Raw genomic sequence first — 19,713 nt, 5'->3', positions numbered from 1 at the left:
TTGAACAACTGTGACCTTCAGTTGCCTGAAGATATGTAATGCCATCCTTGTTGATTGTAGATCCAAGCTCAGGGATCTTTTAGTCAACAGGAAGAAATACTAGAAAAAAGTACAGGGTCCTCCTTCCTTTCTTTGGGATCTGTTAGCTAAGACCTAGTCTTATAAGTAAGCTGCTGCTTGTCAATTTTGATTCAAGTTCCTCTAAACAGACCAATTTCCTAAAGAGGCAGAATAACAGGGTGTCTGGTTTAGGAGTCAGAAAAGCTGGTTCAGTGTTGCTGCCACCATTGATTACCCCTGGGCCCTTTGGCCATTCCTTCAGTATTTCCTCTTAAGTAAAAATGAAGGAGTTGAGTTAAGATGCACAAAGATGGCAGGAGCATGAAAAGAAGGGCTGAAACTGACAAGATTAAAACTGAAGCAATTAAATTTAAAACTGGAAGAGAGCTAACATTGCTATTCCTATAGGAAAGGTTCCCTTGCTCCTGATGTGAATTGAGAATGAGCTGCCTCTGGATAGCTCACAACTGCAGGCAGCATGGATAAATGCTCACCTTCCCAAATGCTCACCTTCATCTGGCTGTGGCATCTCTTGCCTCCAGACTCACCACTGCCTCCAACCCTTTCTCCAACTTGCAGTCAGAGGGAGTGTTCTTAAAACTTAAATTTGATTGTCTCATTCTCCTGCTTACAAGCCTTCAATAGCTCCCTATTGCTCTCAGAATGGTCTCATACAATGTCTTTCATGATTGGGCCCTGGTTGACCCCTCTAGCCTATCTCTGTCCTCTACTGACTCACGGCCCTGACTCTACTAGTTCCAAACTGCAGGCCACTCCCAGAAGAGGTCCTTCTTTATCTCCCCACTAGAGTGCAGTTTCCAAGATGCATGCTTGCACATGCACGCACACATGTATGCATGTATGTGCCCCTCCACCTGTCAGTTTCACCTTCTGGGCTTTCAGAGCCCCCGGGTTTGCCCCCGACATAGCACTTCCCACACCATATTGCAATTGCTTGAGAGCACTCCCCACTCTTATCTCACAACCCTGAGCCACTCAAGACAGAGATTGGCAGAAAAAAACAAGAACTACATGATTCCATACATTGGTGGAACATAAAAATGAGACTAAGAGACATGGACAAGAGTGTGGTGGTTACCAAGGGTGGGGGGGGAGGGAGGACATGGGAGGGAGGGAGGGAGAGAGTTAGGGGGAGGGGGAGGGGCACAGAGAACTAGATAGAGGGTGACGGAGGACAATCTGACTTTGGGCGAGGGGTTTGCAACATAATTTGATGACAAAATAACCTAGACATGTTTTCTTTGAATATATGTACCCTGATTTATTAATGTCATCCCATTACCATTAATAAAAATTTATTAAAAAAAAAAAAAAAAAAAAGACAGAGATTGGTTTTCTTCTGTGCATGCTCACTATCTTCTGGGTAGACACTCAGTAACTATCTATGGAATCAATGGAGAACTAGGGGAACAACTGAAAACCCAAGTGCATTCAGAGAAGAGTGATAAGAATGGCAAAGGCTGTGGAAATTAGAGTGAGTGACAAATAACTGAGGAAACCTAAACACAGAGCTGGAAAAGAGCACGGGGAGGCACAACAACAGTGCCTAGCCCAAGGGCTGCCACGGGGAGCTGGGACCATTTACTCTGACACCCCCCTACCTGAGGGCAGAGTTAGCTTTCTGATAGGACTGAGATGGACGTGGCACCATCTAAGGAGCAGCTTTGAAGAACTCTATGGCATGCTGTTTGGGAACATTTGGAAGAGGAAGGGTACTTTGCAGAGAAGGGATGGCCTCCTGGGGACCTAAAGAGCTCCCTGGCCCTGAAGGCCCCCAGCACCATCCCAGGAGTGTGGTTAGAAGGAGTCTTGTGTGGGGTGAAGCATTCACCCCCAAAATAGTGAAAGTCCTGCAGAGCACAGATTCTGAGACCCGCAGGTCCCTGACAGCTCCGACGGCCTGTGGCTTTCTCGTGGAGGCCACAGCACCACACAATGTAGCAAACTGAACACACACTCTCATTTCTGACTTCTTTTAGCAGCTTTAGACTATTTCACCTATTCCATTCAGCCACAATGCCTGGTCCACTTAATTGTTCCACTGGGACAGGAGATGGGGATGTGGAGAGCTTACATAGCCTTCCTGTGTTTGCAAGTCATAAGAAGAGGCAGAGTCTTTATAGGAAATGGAATTGTCAAGTCCAAGGCATTAAATCAGATGACTTTTAATGCCCCCGATGCTTTCATGAGCCAAGGTGTCCTATGAAGTGTCATGTTTCTTACCATTTCACCTTCATTCCACATCTCAGGTTCAAGAACACAGCCATGGCAGAGTGGAAATAGGGGTGGGCTTTGGAACTAGATTGTTCCAGATTCTGTGTGACCTCAGAAAGTCACTTAATCTTTTTGTGACCAACTCAGTTGCCTCATCTATAAAATGATTATAATAATAGAATTGACCTTATAGGGTTGTAAGAATGAAACAGGAATGCAGTACCTAGCTATAGTAAGTACTTTATATTCCCTAGCGTTATTAGTACTGTATTGAATGAGGACAGGATTGGGAATAAAGAGAATTGATTTTTCATTCCAGTGCTAAAGGTATAGAGCAGTGGTCTTCAGCTGTTCTCTGCACAGCCTTACAAGTTCCTCAGAGCATCTACTGAGGACCTCGGCTGGGTGTAAGGGCCGCAAGATGACAACCATTGGCAAAGAAGAAGGCAATGGGGCGGGGGGGGGGGGTGCATGCAGATGGGGCTCATGTGCTGCTGTCTGTGGTCCTGAAACAATCTGTTAATTCTCTAGAAAACTAGAAAACTGAAAGTGGGGTGGGGTTGCATCCGTAGTCCTATATCCTCCCCCCGTAATTCCCTGCTTATAAATAGTCTTCCCACCAAATGGAATTTGGATAAATTGTTGAAAACCCTTTGAATCATTAGTTTCTTTCTCTCTGAAGACAGGTGATTCCCATCCTCCGATGTGTTCACAGGCATGTTGCCAGGTTACATGCCATCCTATCTGTGTAACGCCTCTGCACCTGATGCCAGCCCAAGGGACACAGGTCAGAAATGGCAACAAACATATCCTTGACTCTGATCTCCCTCTTTGTAGCATCACTGGAACTCCAAGCCCACTGAAAACACAGCCTCACTTCTGCCTGACAGTGGCCCAGGGCTTCACACAGTTGTTAGCAATCATTCAAGTTTTCTTGAGGCGGGGTCGAAGCCACCCTCCACTGTGTCACCAGGGGGCTGCATCGGCCATCATTGCCTCTGCTTCTGCTGACGCGCCTCCTTCCCACCAGCCCCCGCTGGAGCAGCGCAGGCTGTCCCTCACCGAGGTCTTCTGTTGGACGCCTCAAAGCGTTCTTGTGCTGGTTCGGCTTAGAATTTTTATCCAGGGTTTGGGATCAAATTCCAGTGGAGTCTGAGCCAAGAAACAGTTGAGATACTCCCACCCCCAGTATCTCGCTCAAAACCTTTCTACTTTCTTTTTTATAAGCTAGACAGTGCACTCCATCACTGTTTCGGAATATGGCCCAGGCTCCACCAGGGCCTCCCCAGGGAAGGGATGGGAGGCGTGCTGCCTCTGTGCTCTTTCTCAGTGTTGGAGTTTTATCTGTCATCTGGTAGCTCAGCTACATTCTCAACACCCTCATCAAATAACTCTCCTGGTGGCCCTGGAGGTGGCCAGAGCTCCTGAGGGAAGCCTGCCAAGTGGGCTCCTTCTTGGACCCCCAACCCCAACCCAAAGATACCAATGTGATTCAGGCTTTTTACACCAGGGGAATTTTCTAAACCTCATATTATTACAAGGAAAGAATTAGAAATAATTTTCCTTTTCATAGACTAACAAAGCAGGAAGTAAAATAAAAACTTTTTTTTTTTTTTTTTTTTTTTTTTTTTTTACAGAGACAGAGAGAGAGTCAGAGAGAGGGATAGATAGGGACAGACAGACAGGAACGGAGAGAGATGAGAAGCATCAATCATCAGTTTTTCGTGGCGACACCTTAGTTGTGCATTGATTGCTTTCTCATATGTGCCTTTACCGTGGGCCTTCAGCAGACCAAGTAACCCCTTGCTCAAGCCAGTGACCTTGGGTCCAAGCTGGTGAGTTTGCTCAAACCAGATGAGCCTGAGCTCAAGCTGGTGATCTCGGGGTCTCGAACCTGGGTCCTCCGCATTCCGGTCCGATACTCTATCCACTGTTTACCGCCTGGTCAGGCAAGAAAAACTCAATATTGATTTGGCCTATTCTGGCTCCAGGCAGGGTTCAACTCAAACAATAATTGTTTAAGCTTAAAAAGAAAGAATAAAAAACAACATCTCTCATCAGAGATGGACATTTTAACCCACCCCCTTATAGGTTGGAAGTTGTTTTTATTTTCCCAAATGGCCACACCAGTTCCTTCATGGGGCAGCTTAAGTCCTTGCCCAACTGTTCTGTCCTGAAGAAGAATCAGAGGGAAGCTGGCTGCCTGCCTGGACTGATGGCAGTGTAATGATCCCTGCCTGAGTTCTTACCCACCTCCCCATCACACTCACATTTACACGTCCCTACACACGTATTTAGCTCTAAACCGTAATCACCTGTGTTCGACTTGGCTCTCAGCAGTGAAGAGGGAGCCCTGGTGAGCAATAATACCATAAACATATTTTCCCCAAGAGGTGCTTATGCGGCAATCCAGACATTCTCATTGCTCTGCCTTTTAATTAGTTCAGGGAGTTGCAACCTCACAGTTTGGGTGTGCTTGCCAGCTGTGCTTTTGGGGAAGTTCCATGGTCTGCGCTCCTTCTGTCTCCTCCCTCGGTGTTAGGAAATTACAGAGCTGGCTCCCTTTGCTTGTCTTGGAAGTGTATGCACCAACCTGACCTCACAGAGCCTGGAACACTCCAGGGCCTTTCTGAGCCAGAACTCAAAGGCCCTTGGGGACCATGTGACGACATTCACTTCTCAGATCTTGCATCCTGCAGTCCCTGAGCAGGGCGGGAGTGGATGTCCTTTGAGCTTAAAGGGATTGCCTATGTCTGTGATTGTTCAACCCCCTTGGGTGCTCTTCTGCAACATCAATGCCCACAGGGGACCAGAGGAGGGATTTTATGGCTCAGGGGGAACCTGCATCTCTCTCATGAAGGGCCCTGTTCTGGAAGCTGCCAGATACCTTATCCCCATGAAAAGAGAGGCTCCGAAGAGCCCTTCCGGCCTTCCTTCCTCCGAGGCTGCCCTGTCTCGACTTTCCCCAGGGGCCCTGGGATGGCCGCATGGCTGAAATAAAATCTCTCATTACTGCTTGCTTTTTCATCTAAATGTTTCTCTTCTGCACAAGCCCTCTCTTATTTTGTTTATGGGTTCCCCCTCTAGGTAACCAGATCATACTCTCAGCTCTAGTTCTGACCTCCCCGCTTTGCCAAGATCCAGCACATCCCCCTCTTTAAACGGGTGGGCGACGGTGCTTTTCCTGGCATTCTCCCACAGATAGTTGTCCAGCTCGGCTCTGAGTGGCCAGCGCCTCTCCGGTTTGCCCATATGGCCTGGGTAGTTTTCTACGCCACAATCTTCAGCCAAAACCCACCCGGGTGCAGTTTTTTCTTTCCTATCTCATCCTTTGACACGGATTCTGCTGTTGGTCTCCTCCTATCTGTACACCTGCTATTTTGGCAGCTGTTTGCATCCCTCCTGCCTCACTTGGTCTTTTGAGCAAGGCCTCAGCCAGCCCCCTTTGCACTTGGCTTCCCCAGAAAGCTTTCTCTCTGCACATAAGAATCATGAGTCACTGCCCCGGCCATTGACCCTGAAAGTACAGTCTTGCAGGTAGCCACTTGCTTGTCACCTCATCCCACATGTCACATTGATTTTCACTGAGCATACCTCAGCAAAGCCTGAAGGGCCTCAGCACCACGACCTCCCTGTCCCTCTGAGGCCTAGACTAAGCCAGAGCATGAAGGACGGGGCTCAGAGCCCCTTGACAAAGAGTGTTTTCCAGACCCAGAAATATGTGCTTTTGTAACCTGATTTTAGAAGAGCTGCCTAAAAGAAATGTTATTCGATATTATATTTATTTTTCAAAATAGCATAGGAAATCAAACTTTACATGGATTTTTCTCATTTAATCTTTTCTTTTTCTTTCTTTTTTTTTTTTTTTTTTGTATTTTTCCAAAGCCTGAAACGGGGAGGCAGTCAGACAGACTCCCGCATGCGCCCGACCGCAGGATCCACCCGGCACGCCCACCAGGGGGCGATGCTCTGCCCATCTTGGGTGTTGCTCTGTTGTGACCAGAGCCACTCTAGCGCCTGAGGCAGAGGCCACAGAGCCATCCTCAGCGCCCAGGCCAACTTTGCTCCAATGGAGTCTCGGCTGCGGGAGGGGAAGAGCAAGACAGAGAGGAAGGAGAAGGGGAGGGGTGGAGAAGCAGATGGGCGCTTCTCCTGTGTGCCCTGGCTGGGAATCAAACCCGGGACTCCTGCACGCCAGGCCGATGCTCTACCACTGAGCCAACCGGCCAGGGCTCTCATTTAATCTTTTAAAAGGAATAGTGCATTCACATAGTTCAACTCTCCACCAAACTATCAATTCTTCTACAGAAAAAAACCCTTCTCTCTGCCTTCTCTACTCCTGCCCAGTTTCCACTCTGCCTAGGAGGCTCTGTGCCTAATTTCTTATGGATCTTTCTTAGTTTTTGTTGGATCTTCTGAGTCTTGCACCAGATTCAAAATCAAGCAACTACTTCAAAGCAATGACCACAATCTGGCTAGTGCACAGAAAGAAGGCCACCTGCCCTCTGTCACAGAGTTGCCCTTGAGGATTGCATACCTACATCTCCCCCACCCCGTGGCTAGCTCAATTCTCTTCCAAGTTCTTCTTCTTTCTCTGTCTACAACATAGCCTTTGCTGTGATATAAATTTTTATCACAGCCATCTTTGTCTAAGTGTCTGTGTTTCAATGTCTTGAAGCTTAAAGCAGATTCCATAACTTGGGAGCTTTGTGAATTGGCCCCAGTTAATCAGATAAACTCTAGAAAAATTCTCTGGAAACCTCCAACAGATAACACGTAGAAAGACCCCGCACAAGTGGCTTATCAAAACATGATTGTAGCTAATACCATCAAAATGGGGAAGACCCAAATGTTTTCTAAATAACTAGAGAGTTAGAGTTACAAGAAAGAGGCAGGAGTCACGTGTGGGCAGGCAGACAGCTCAGCACCAGCTGGGTGTGCTCTGAAGCCAAGACTCTCTCTAGATCAAGGTCAGTGGACCAGGTAGCTGGAGAGACTAGCATTCTTTTTTTTTTTTTTTTTTTTTTTTATTTTTTTTTTATAAATTTTTATTAATGGTAATGGGATGACATTAATAAATCAGGGTACATATATTCAAAGAAAACATGTCTAGGTTATTTTGTCATCAAATTATTTTGCAAACCCCTCGCCCAAAGTCACATTGTCCTCCGTCACCCTCTATCTAGTTCTCTGTGCCCCTCCCCCTCCCCCTAACTCTCTCCCTCCCTCCCTCCCATGTCCTCCCCCCCCCACCCTTGGTAACCACCACACTCTTGTCCATGTCTCTTTTTTTTTTTTTTTTTTTTTATATATATATAAATAAATTTTTATTTTAATGGGGTGACATCAATAAATCAGGGTACATACATTCAAAGAAAACATTTCCAGGTTATCTTGTCATTTAGTTATGTTGCATACCCATCACCCAAAGAGAGATCGTCCTCTGCCACCCTCCATCCAGTTCTCTCTGTACCCCTCCCCCTCCACTCCCCCTCTCTCTCCTTCCCTCCCCCCACCCCCCATAGCCACCACACTCCTGTTCATGCCTCTCAGTCTCGCTTTTATGTCCCACTAATGTATGGAATCCTGCAGTTCCTGTTTTTTTCTGATTCGCTTATTTCACTCCGCACAATGCTAACAAGACTCCACCATTCCGCTATAAGTGATCCAATGTCACCATTTCTCCTAGCTGAATAATATACCATGGTGTATATGTGCCCCATCTTCTTCATCTAGTCCTCTATTTTTTTTACAGTGATTAAAAGCCTTTAAGCAAACTCTTGGCCAATACAGCAAGAATCCATAAATGAGTAGTGTCCTTAACATGTTCCCCAAGTCCAAGTTGGCCCCCTCACCATGCCAAATCCCTGAAAAATGCAACCCAACCACAGTTCAGTCTGTTAGGAGCTGTCACAGGGAGCATGAGTCCAGGAACGTTCCCCACAGGAAAAGTCCGTATGGCACTGGAATTGTTGTCACCATTCTATACTTTGCAGCTCATGTCCAAGTCCCAATGACCGCTGCTTCTAGCTGGTAATGATTCAGGTAGACTGGAAAAAGCCATTTGCAGCATGCGTGGATATGGAGCTTCTGTTCTCCTCTGCCTGGAGAGTTGAGACCAGGTTGCTTTTCCCTGGAGCTCTGTGACTGTGGCCTGGTAAAGAGAACCTTGGGATACACTAAGCTGGGTGGCAAAGGTAAATTCATAATACAAGTTGGCAAAAGGAGGAAAGAGAGCTCTAAATTAAGAGTAGGTCCCAGCCTGAAATATGAGTGGGGCATTGAGGTAGGAGGAATAAAGGAAACACTATATATTAAGCAAAGCAGCAGAAAATAGGACTATCAACACCCACAACAGAGATCTTTGAGGGAAGAATAAAGAACCTGACTATTCAGGCAAAACATAGTTAAGTGGCCCTTGTGCAAATGAGATCAGTTTACCTGCTTCTTGGAAGAAATACCCTAGGCTCGTCCACAGTGTCGTAGATGGGGTCGACGGCCCTGGGCACCTTCAGCCTTCAGTGGCAAACCCCAGCATTCTGGGCAAGGTTAGGTCATAGGTGGCTGGAGCAGGCCTGGAAGAGACTGAACCCTCCCTTAGAGGAGCGAGGGGGAAGCCCACCTTCCAGTGTCCCTGTTTCCTCACAGTAGAGGTGTGTAAGCCTGGCAGGCTTTAGCTCAATGACCTTCCATTCCACTATTGAAGCAGGACCCAGATGGCATCCTATGAGACCCCTTTGTGGTGCTGGAGCCTTTAAGGGTGTATCCTAAAAGCTGGTAGTTCCCCCTGATCTCTATTGGGCTTTTTCTGCCTCTAGGTATCTTAAAAGCCATTCTCAGAAGATCTCGCTGAGGGGTTTGAGGATCCCCATCCGCCTATATAAATCTTTTCCATATATCTGGAGCTATTTGGAAAAAAGACAGAACAGTGTTATTAGCTAGATCTAATAAAGAAGGTAGATTTGGTGTCTCCTGTTCATCAGCTTTCAAAAGAAATGTAAATTTTTTTTTTTTTTTAAGTAAAAAGCATGATATGGTAGACCCATCGGAGTCATTGGCCTGGTGTGCAGGATTCCCGGGTTCGATTCCCAGCCAGAGCACACAGGAGAAGCGCCCATCTACCTCTCCACCCCTCCCCCTCTCCCCCCTCCCGGTCCCTCTCCTCCCGCCCACAGCCAAGGCTCCACCGGAGCAAATCCACCCTGGGCACTAAGGATGGCCCCATGGCCTCCGCCCCAGTTGCTAGATTGACTCCGGTTGTAACAGAGCAACATCCCAGATGGGCAGAGCATTCCCCCCGGTAGGCATGCCAGGTGGATCCCAGTCAGGCACATACAGGAGTCTGTCTGCTTGCCTCCCCATCCCCATCCTCAGAAATATACAAAATAAATAAATAAATAAAAGAAAAAATACAAAAAAAAAAAAAAAAAAAAAAAAAGGGGGGGGGGGGCATTCCCTTATGCTAAAGCACCAGGAAGCATGGAGTGAGCTTGGGTATGTCCTATGAAACATGGAGCTCTATGTTTACATATAAGTCTTTGAAGAAGGAGGAACTGCTGAAATAGTTTGTCAGCATTTGTCCCTAAGACAGCAGTCTTTATAGTGGGAACACCATACGTAAATATTTGCTGTCTGTCTATAGATTAAGGGGGGAATATGGCCAATGCTGACAAGCCATGATCTTTGTGCCCCTCCCCTCCCCCAACCCCCTCCCTCTCCTCCCCCCACCCTGTAACCCCAACACTGTTGTTCATGTCTCTTAGTCTCATTTTTATGTTCCACCAATGTATGGAATCATGTAGTTCTTGTTTTTTTCTGATTTACTTATTTCACTCCTTATAATGTTATCAAGATCCCACCATTTTGCTGTAAATGATCTGATGTCATCATTTCTTATGGCTGAGTAGTATTCCATAGTGTATATGTGCCACATCTTCTTTATCCAGTCTTCTATTGAAGGGCTTTTTGGTTGTTTCCATGTCTTGGCCACTGTGAACAGTGCTGCAATGAACATGGGGCTACATGTGTCTTCACGTATCAATGTTTCTGAGGTTTTGGGGTATATACCCAGTAGAGGGATTGCTGGGTCATAAGGTAGTTCTATTTGCAGTTTTTTGAGGAACCACCATACTTTCCTCCATAATGGTTGTACTACTTTACAGTCCCACCAACAGTGAATGAGGGTTCCTTTTTCTCCACAGCCTCTCCAACATTTGCTATTACCCGTCTTGTTGATAATAGCTAATCTAACAGGAGTGAGGTGGTATCTCATTGTAGTTTTGATTTGCATTTCTCTAATAACTAATGAAGCTGAGCATCTTTTCATATATCTGTTGGCCATTTGTATCTCTTCCTGGGAGAAGTGTCTGTTCATGTCCTCTTCCCATTTTTTTATTGGATTGTTTGTTTGTTTGTTGTTGAGTTTTATGAGTTCTTTGTAAATTTTGGATATTAGGCCCTTATCTGAGCTGTCGTTTGAAAATATCAGTTCCCATATAGTTGGCTGTCTGTTTATTTTGATATCAGTTTCTCTTGCTGAGCAAAAACTTTTAATTCTGATGTAGTCCCATTCATTTATCTTTGCCTTCACTTCTCTTGCCATTGGAGTCAAGTTCATAAAATGTTCTTTAAAACCCAGATCCATGATTTTAGTACCTATGTCTTCTTCTATGTACTTTATTGTTTCAGGTCTTATATTTAGGTCTTTGATCCATTTTGAATTAATTTTAGTACACGGGGACAGGCTGTAGTCGAGTTTCATTCTTTTGCATGTGGCTTTCCAGTTTTCCCAACACCATTTGTTGAAGAGGCTTTCTTTTCTCCATTGTGTGTTGTTGGCCCCTTTATCAAAGATTATTTGACCATATATATGTGGTTTTATTTCTGGGCTTTCTATTCTGTTCCATTGGTCTGAGTGTCTATTTTTTTTGCCAATACCATGCTGTTTTGATTATCGTGGCCTTATAATATAGTTTAAAGTCAGGTATTGTAATGCCCCCAGCTTCATTCTTTTTCCTTAGGATTGTTTTGGCTATTCGGGGTTTTTTATACTTCCATATAAATCTGATGATTTTTTGTTCCATTTCTTTAAAAAATCTCATAGGAATTTTGATGGGAATTGCATTAAATTTGTATATTGCTTTGGGTAATATGGCCATTTTGATTATATTTATTCTTCCTATCCAAGAACAAGGAATATTTTTCCATCTCATTGTATCTTTTTCGATTTCCCTTAACAATGCTTTGTAATTTTCATTATATAGGTCCTTTACGTTCTTTGTTATGTTTATTCCTAGGTATTTTATTTTTTTTGTTGCAATCGTGAAGGGGATTATTTTTTTGAGTTCGTTTTCTAATATTTCATTGTTGGCATATAGAAAGGCTATGGACTTTTGTATGTTAATTTTGTATCCTGCGACCTTACTGTATTGGTTTATTGTTTCTAATAATCTTTTTGTGGAGTCCTTCGGGTTTTCGATGTATAGGATCATATCATCAGCAAAAAGTGATAGCTTTACTTCTTCTTTTCCGATATGGATGCCTTTTATTTCTTTGTCTTGTCTGATTGCTCTGGCCAGAACTTCTAGCACCACGTTGAATAAGAGTGGAGAGAGTGGACAACCCTGTCTTGTTCCTGATTTAAGGCAGAAAGTCCTCAGTTTTATGCCGTTTAATAGGATGTTGGCTGATGGTTTATCATATATGGCCTTTATCATGTTCAGATATTTTCCTTCTATACCCATTTGGTTGAGTCTTAAACATAAAATTGTGTTGTATTTTATCAAAAGCCTTTTCTGCATCTATTGATAAGATCATGTGGTTTTTGTTCTTTGTTTTGTTGATATGGTGTATTACGTTAACCGTTTTGCGTATGTTGAACCATCCTTGAGATTCTGGGATGAATCCCACTTGATCATGATGTATTATTTTTTTAATATGTTGTTGTATTCGGTTTGCCAGTATTTTGTTTAGTATTTTAGCATCTGTATTCATTAGAGATATTGGTCTGTAGTTTTCTTTCTTTGTGCCATCCTTGCCAGGTTTTGGTATGAGGGTTATGTTGGCCTCATAAAATGTGTTTGGAAGTATTGCTTCTTCTTCAATTTTTTGGAAGACTTTGAGTAGAATAGGAACCAAGTCTTCTTTGAATGTTTGATAGAATTCACTAGTATAACCGTCTGGGCCTGGACTTTTATTTTGGGGGAGATTTTTAATAGTTTTTTCTATTTCCTCCCTGCTGATTGGTCTGTTTAGGCTTTCTGCTTCTTCATGACTCAGTCTAGGAAGGTTGTATTGTTCTAGGAATTTATCCATTTCTTCTAGATTGTTGTATTTGGTGGCATATAATTTTTCATAGTATTCTACAATAATTCTTTGTATATCTATGATGTCTGTGGTGATCTCTCCTCTTTCATTTTGGATTTTATTTATTTGAGTCCTGTGTCTTTTTTCCTTGGTGAGTCTTGCCAAGGGTTTGTCAATTTTGTTGATCTTTTCAAAGAACCAGCTCCTTGTTTTATTGATTTTTTCTATAGTTTTTCTGTTCTCTATTTCATTTATTTCTGCTCTGATTTTTATTATCTCCTTTCTTCAGCTGGTTTTGGGTTGTCTTTGTTCTTCTTTTTCTAGTTCCTTAAGGTGTGAAGTTAAGTGGTTTACTTCGGCTCTCTCTTGTTTGTTCATATACGCCTGAAGTGGTATGAACTTTCCTCTTATTACTGCTTTTGCTGCATCCCAGAGATTCTGATATGTTGTATTTTCATTTTCATTTGTCTGTATATATCTTTTGATTTCTGCGCTTATTTCTTCTTTGACCCATTCATTTTTTAGAAGTATGTTGTTTAGTTTCCACATTTTTGTGGGTTTTTCCCCCTCTTTTTTGCAGTTGAATTCTAGTTTCAAGGCTTTATGATCAGAAAATATGCTTGGTACAATTTCAATTTTTCTAAATTTGCTGATATTGTCTTTGTGGCCCAACATATGGTCAATTCTTGAGAATGTTCCATGTACACTAGAGAAAAATGTATACTCTGTCGCTTTGGGATGAAGTGTCCTGTAGATGTCTATCATATCCAGGTGTTCTAGTATTTCGTTTAAGGCCACTATATCTTTATTGATTCTCTGTTTGGATGACCGATCTAGAGCCGTCAGCGGTGTATTGAGGTCTCCAAGTATGATTGTATTTTTGTTAGTTTTTGTTTTAAGGTCAATAAGTAGCTGTCTTATATATTTTGGTGCTCCTTGTTTTGGTGCATATATATTAAAGATTGTTATGTCTTCTTGATTCAACTTCCCCTTAATCATTATGAAATGACCATTTTTGTCTCTGAGTACTTTTTCTGTCTTGTAGTCAGCATTATTAGATATGAGTATTGCTACGCCTGCTTTTTTTTGGGTGTTGCTTGCTTGAAGTATTGTTTTCCAGCCTTTCACTTTGAATTTGTTTTTATCCTTGTTGCTTAGATGTGTTTCTTGTAGGCAGCATATAGTTGGATTTTCTTTTTTAATTCATTCTGCTACTCTGTGTCTTTTTATTGGTAAGTTTAATCCATTTACATTTAGTGTAATTATTGACACTTGTGGGTTCCCTACTGCCATTTTATAAATTGCTTTCTGTTAGTTTTGTATCTAGTTTGATTCTTCTCTTTTGTTTTTCTATCATTTGTTTTTGTTTGTTTGTGTTCCATACTTCTTTCCTCTGTTGCTACCTTTTTTAAGTCAAGTGTTTTTGTGGTGGTTTTTTTAAGGGTGGTTACCATTAAGTAGTGAAAAGGGTACCTACCATATTCATTGTAGTACCCTATCTTATAAGTATTTCTGCACTTCATCATCCTTTGCTACTGTTAATCTCCATCCTCTCCCCCCTTTTTTTCCTTTGTTGTCACAGTTTAAGTTTGGTTTTATTGTGTTCTTGGTGGAGCTGTTACTTGTGGTGTTGTTTTCTTTTGTTCTTTGAATCTGGTTGGAAAACCCCCCTTAGTATTTCCTGGAGTGGGGGCTTTCTGTTGATAAATTCTCTCATCTTTTCTGTATTTGTGAATGTTTTTATATCTCCTTCATACATGAAGGATAGCTTTGATGGGTATAGTATTCTTGGCTGAAAGTTCCTCTCTTTCAGGGCTTTAAATATTGGGGTCCACTCTCTTCTAGCTTGTAGAGTTTCTGCTGAGAAATCTGATGATAATCTAATAGGCCTTCCTTTATATGTTGTACTCTTCTTTTCCCTGGCTGCCTTGAGAATTTTTTCTTTGTCATTGGTTTGTGTCATCTTTATTATGATGTGCCTTGGAGTGGGTTTGTTGGGGTTAAGAAAACTTGGTGTTCTGTTTGCTTCTTGAATTGGAGGCTTTAGTTCCTTCCACAGGCTTGGGAAGTTCTCGTCTATTATTTGTTTGAGTATATTCTCCATTCCATTTTCTTTCTCTTCTCCCTCTGATATACCTATTATTCTTATGTTATTCTTTCTGATGGAGTCAGACAATTTCTGTAGGGCTTTCTCATTTTTTATTATTTTTGAGTTTCTTTCTTCTTCTCTCTGTTGTGCCTCAAGTTGTTTGTCTTCTATTTCACTAATCCTATCTTCAATCTGGGCTGTTCTGTTAGCTAAGCTTGTTACCTCGTTTTTCAGCTCGTGAATTGAGTTTTTCATTTCTGTTTGATTTGTTTTTATAGTTTCAATTTCCTTGGTAATATATTCTTTGTGTTCATTGAGTTGTTTTCTGATCTCCCTATATTGCCTTTCTGTGTTTTCTTGTATCTCTCTGAGTATTTTTAAGATTTCTATTTTAAATTCTCTGTCATTTAGCTCCAAGGCTTCCAATATGTTAAGTCTTTTCTCCATAGATTTTTCCACATCTATTTGTGTTACCTCTCTTTCTTTTGTATCCATAATATTCGATTTCCTCTTTCTTATCGGCATCTGAGGGTGGTCTTGTTGATAGCACACAGGCGCACTTCCTTGCGGTTTGAAAGAACGTCCCTGTGGTAGATTCCTCCACACCCTCGTCTCTCAGATTCAAGTGATAACAGTCCTTTTGCTATCAGTTTGTGTGGAACTCCGGAATGCTCCGAGGATAAATTTTTCTGTTTCTAGTTGATAAATTTGTTGTGATTTGGGGGAGAGCTGTCGGACGCGCTGCTCACGGCGCCATTTCCGTGACATCACTCCGAGACTAGCATTCTTAATCAGAAAGAAAATTCGTTTAGGCAGATGAATGTTTGGAGGGGCCAGCTACCTGCTTCCTGGGCTCTCTTGCCTCTCAATGTGGCTGGAAGGGCAGCCGGCAGCCTGGTCCTTATCAGCACAATCTTTGAGATTTTCTGGGGGATTCATCACTCTATACACAGACACACACACAGACACGCACCAGTCTTAATGCCACCTCATACATTTGTCTAAATCCTTACTTCTCGGAAGTGCTTCTAATTCACTGACTCACATGGTTCCGGGTTGATCTGAAGGGGTCACCAGTGCTGTTTGACGGCTCAGCTATAAACCCAGACAGAACTTCCCCCAGAGGTCTCCCTGTGTCTGGCAGGCTGCTCCACACACCTTTGTGAACTGGCACTGCACTGAGAGATGCTGACCGGCTGGCCTTAGCGATATCTTTTTGGACATGTCTCCTTGGGCAAGAGTAACAGTAAAAATAAACAGGGGGCACTTGAGATATTGCTTCCTGGCATATGTAGTCAGTTTGGCTTAAATAAACTCATAATATTTTTTCAAAAAAATAAATGAGACTATGTCAACTAAAAAGTTTTTGCATGGTGATGGAAACCGTCAACAAAACAAAAGACAACCCATTGAATAGATGAAGATATTCACAAATGATATATCTGATAAGCAGTTATTATCCAAACTGTATAAGAAACTCATACAACTTACCACCCAAAAAAAGTCCAATTGAGAAATGGGCAGAGGATCTGAATAGACAGTTCCCCAAAGAGGACATACAGATGGCCAGCTGGTACATGAAAAGATGTTCAGCATCACTAGGGATCAGGGAAATGAAACCAAAACCACAGTGAGATATCACCTTACACCTGTCAGAATGGCTATTATTTATAGCAAAATGGTGGAATCTTGACAACATTATACGGAGTGAAATAAGTAAATCAGAAAAAAACAGGAACTGCATTTTTCCATACGTAGATGGGACATAAAAGTGAGACCAAGAGACATTGATAAGAGTGTGGTGGTTACGGGGGGAGGGGGGAGAGGGAGAGGGAAGGGGGAGGGGGAGGGGCACAAAGAGAACTAGATAGAGGGTGACAGGACAATCTGACTTTGGGTGATGGGTATGCAACATAATTGAACTTTAAGATAACCTGGACATATTATCTTTGAATATATGTATCTTGATTTACTGATGTCACCCCATTAAAAATAAATACAATAAAAAAAAAAAAAAGTCAACAAGTACCAAGTGCTGGCACGGGTGGAAGAAAAAGGAAACCTTGTGCACTGTTGGTGGAATTGTAAATTAATTAGTGCAGCAACTATGGAAAGCAATATGGAGGTTCCTCAAAAAATAAAAATATAAAAATAGAGCTGCCATATGATCCAGTAATTCCATATCTGGGTATATAGCTAAAGAAAACAGAAACACTATCTTTAAAGATATATGCACCCTTCTCTTAACTGCAGCATTATTTACTATAGTTAAGGCATGGGAGCAACTTGTGTGCCCATCGATAGGTGATGAATGGATGAAGAAGATGGGAGACACACACACACACACACACACACGAATATTACTCAGCAATAAAAAAGAATGGAAACAGGGCCATGTCAGTAGGTGAAAAGGAATGAGTCCAAAATGAGGGGCCTTGAACGCTAAGGAATTTGGACTTTATCCTGAGAGCGGTGCAGAGCCATCGAAAAGCAGTATAATTATAATGCTTTGCTTGAGAGAGTGGTATTTGAAGCCTGTTTGCCTGGTTTAAAATCCTGGCTCTGCTACTTACAAGCCGAGTGACCTTGGACAGGGTACTTAACCTCTCTGGGCCTTGGTTTTCTCATATGTGAAATGGGAAAAATAACCATGCTTCATAGGGTTACTGTGAGATCTAAGGGAATTTTAAATGTAGAGCACAGAATAGAACCAGCATGCAGAGAGCAGTAACTGTTAGCTTTTGTAGAATGTTTGGGCAGTTAAGTGACACAATCACAGGTGTGTTTTAGAATGAACACTGCAGGATAGATTGAAGAGGACAAGACAAAAGGCAGGGAGAGCAGGAGAGGAACACTACTGAGGCAGTGGGAGCCTGGTCAGGGTAGAGAGCAGGAACAGCTCTGAGGGGACCCCGAGGTGGAACAGAGAGGACTGGGCACCTAATGCACCCTCTGAGAGGGTGGGGGGAAAGTGCAGGCGGCTGGGAAATAAGGAGAGGCTTCGAGAAGACATGGGCGTCAGGCTAGGTCCCCCTTTTGGGTAGAAGAAACAGTGTGGAAAGAGAAAAAAGGTATTTCAAGAGTATTGGGGTTAGCAGATTTTCAATAAACATTTGTCATTTGATTATTAAATATAAATGAAAAGAGAATAAAACACAGTAAGCTTGAACAGTCAAAGATTCCCCACGGGGCTCTGGAGGTGCGCCAGGCTCCACAGGCTGCTCCTCTGGCACCTACAAAGGCCACTGGAGGACATGCCAGGCCCCGTCCCTGACCTAGCCCAGCAGGCAGCCTTCTCGCCAGAGCTTCTCTGCCCTTCCTGGGTGGAGCTGCAATGGCCCCTGCCAGTGTTGCTTAGGAAATTAGCCAAACACTGAAGGGTTAAACCTTGTTCTTTGTCATGAACAGAGAGAGATCTTTCCTGTCTACACTATGTTTATGGCATCTTCCTGTTGTCATAATGGTTCTTTGTTGGCAGCAAAGGCCATTTCAGACCAGTGGGGCAATATTCACCCTTGTCACACTTTCAAAGCTGTTGCTGCTAACTGTGTCACAGGCAGTGGGTTGCATCAGCCTCTATTCTGTGAGGTTAGTGTGGGGACTAATGACAAGCTGGCATGTGTTCCAATTCTGCATAGTAGTGTAGGGGGGACAGGCAGCAAGGTGTAGCATTTATACTGACAAGTGTCCCTGGCCGGGGATGCAGGCCCAGAACCTTCCACAATTCACCTGCCCCAAGCAACCACGCTCCCCCTCGGCCTGGAGAAGGGTGGTCAGTGGCAGAGAGCAGGACTTTCCTCTCATTTTATTCTCATACAGCCTGTCCTCGGCCACTAACTACTGTCCTTCCTCCCAAATGAGGTGGAAAAAATCCAAATGTGGCAGTGACACCAAGGGGTGAACAGATAGCAGAGACCCAGATTGGACCCAGCTCAGTGACGTGGTGAACCCCAGGTATTTGGAGAGAGATAAGATAGTAAAAAAAAAAAAAAGATAGGCAGGCCTTGCTCCTAACTTTGGTCAGTATTTCTCAAAGTATTTCTCTGGTATTCTCCTCCTGGGGCCCCCATGATTCTACCATGCTTTAAAAAGACACACCAGGAAGCCCAATGTAGAGCTGGGTTCCAACAACCTCTTGGGAATCTAGTGAACTGGCATAGAACCTCCTAGAACCAGCTCTCAGGTGCTTCTCCCAGACAGATTTTTCAGCAGGATTGGCCTCTCCTCTCGGACTTGAAGCGGGTCATTGGGCTGCGTCCCTGGATGGCCATCAGCTCGTGCAGCCAGGCCTGTCCCCCTCCCCCAGCTCCGAGCTCATGCTTGTTCTTTTCCAGCCATGGGACGGGCTCTCCTGGTCCCCTCCACCCCTTTCTCCTGACTTGGAGCAGGGGAACTGGAGGCCCCAGTGAGCACCACCTCCTCTCTCTCTGGTCCCTGACAGGCATGTGTTCCCCAGGTCTCCCTTCGTTCTCCTGGCTGCTGGGAGTGCTGCCAGATGTTGGGGGCAGGTGGGCCCCTTCCTAGGAATTATGCTCAGCCAAAGACTGTGCTCCCACCCTAGGGACAACTCTATCCAATGACAGGACAGTATAGAGGCATTAAGTTTTCACCCCTTTGCCTTCGTTCAGGATCTCCCTGAAGGGCTAACTCAACTTCAGAGCTCCCTGTGGCACTAGCTGAGGCCTCTGTTATAAACATACACTGCTCAGCCTTGTGTCCAAGCCTTCTTCTCTTCCTCCCTATGGGTGGCACTCTCAGTAGTGCTCCCCTAGCCCTGGCCAGTTGGCTTAGCGGTATAGTGTCAGTCTGGCATGTAGATGTCTTGGGTTTGATCCCTAGTCAGGGCACACAGGAGAAGCACTCACTCTCTCCCTCTCCTGCAGCCATGGCTTGATTGGAGCAAATTAGCCCCAGGTGCTGAGAATGGCTCCATGGCCTCAGGTGCTAAAGAAGAGCTTGGTTGCTGATCAACAGAGCAACACTCCAGATAGGCAGAGCATCTTCCCTAGTGGGCTTGCTGGGTG

Source organism: Saccopteryx bilineata, chromosome 3 (genome assembly GCF_036850765.1).
Source record: "Saccopteryx bilineata isolate mSacBil1 chromosome 3, mSacBil1_pri_phased_curated, whole genome shotgun sequence".
NCBI classification, from domain to species: domain Eukaryota; kingdom Metazoa; phylum Chordata; class Mammalia; order Chiroptera; family Emballonuridae; genus Saccopteryx; species Saccopteryx bilineata.
Note: the sequence above shows the minus strand (reverse complement) of the source record.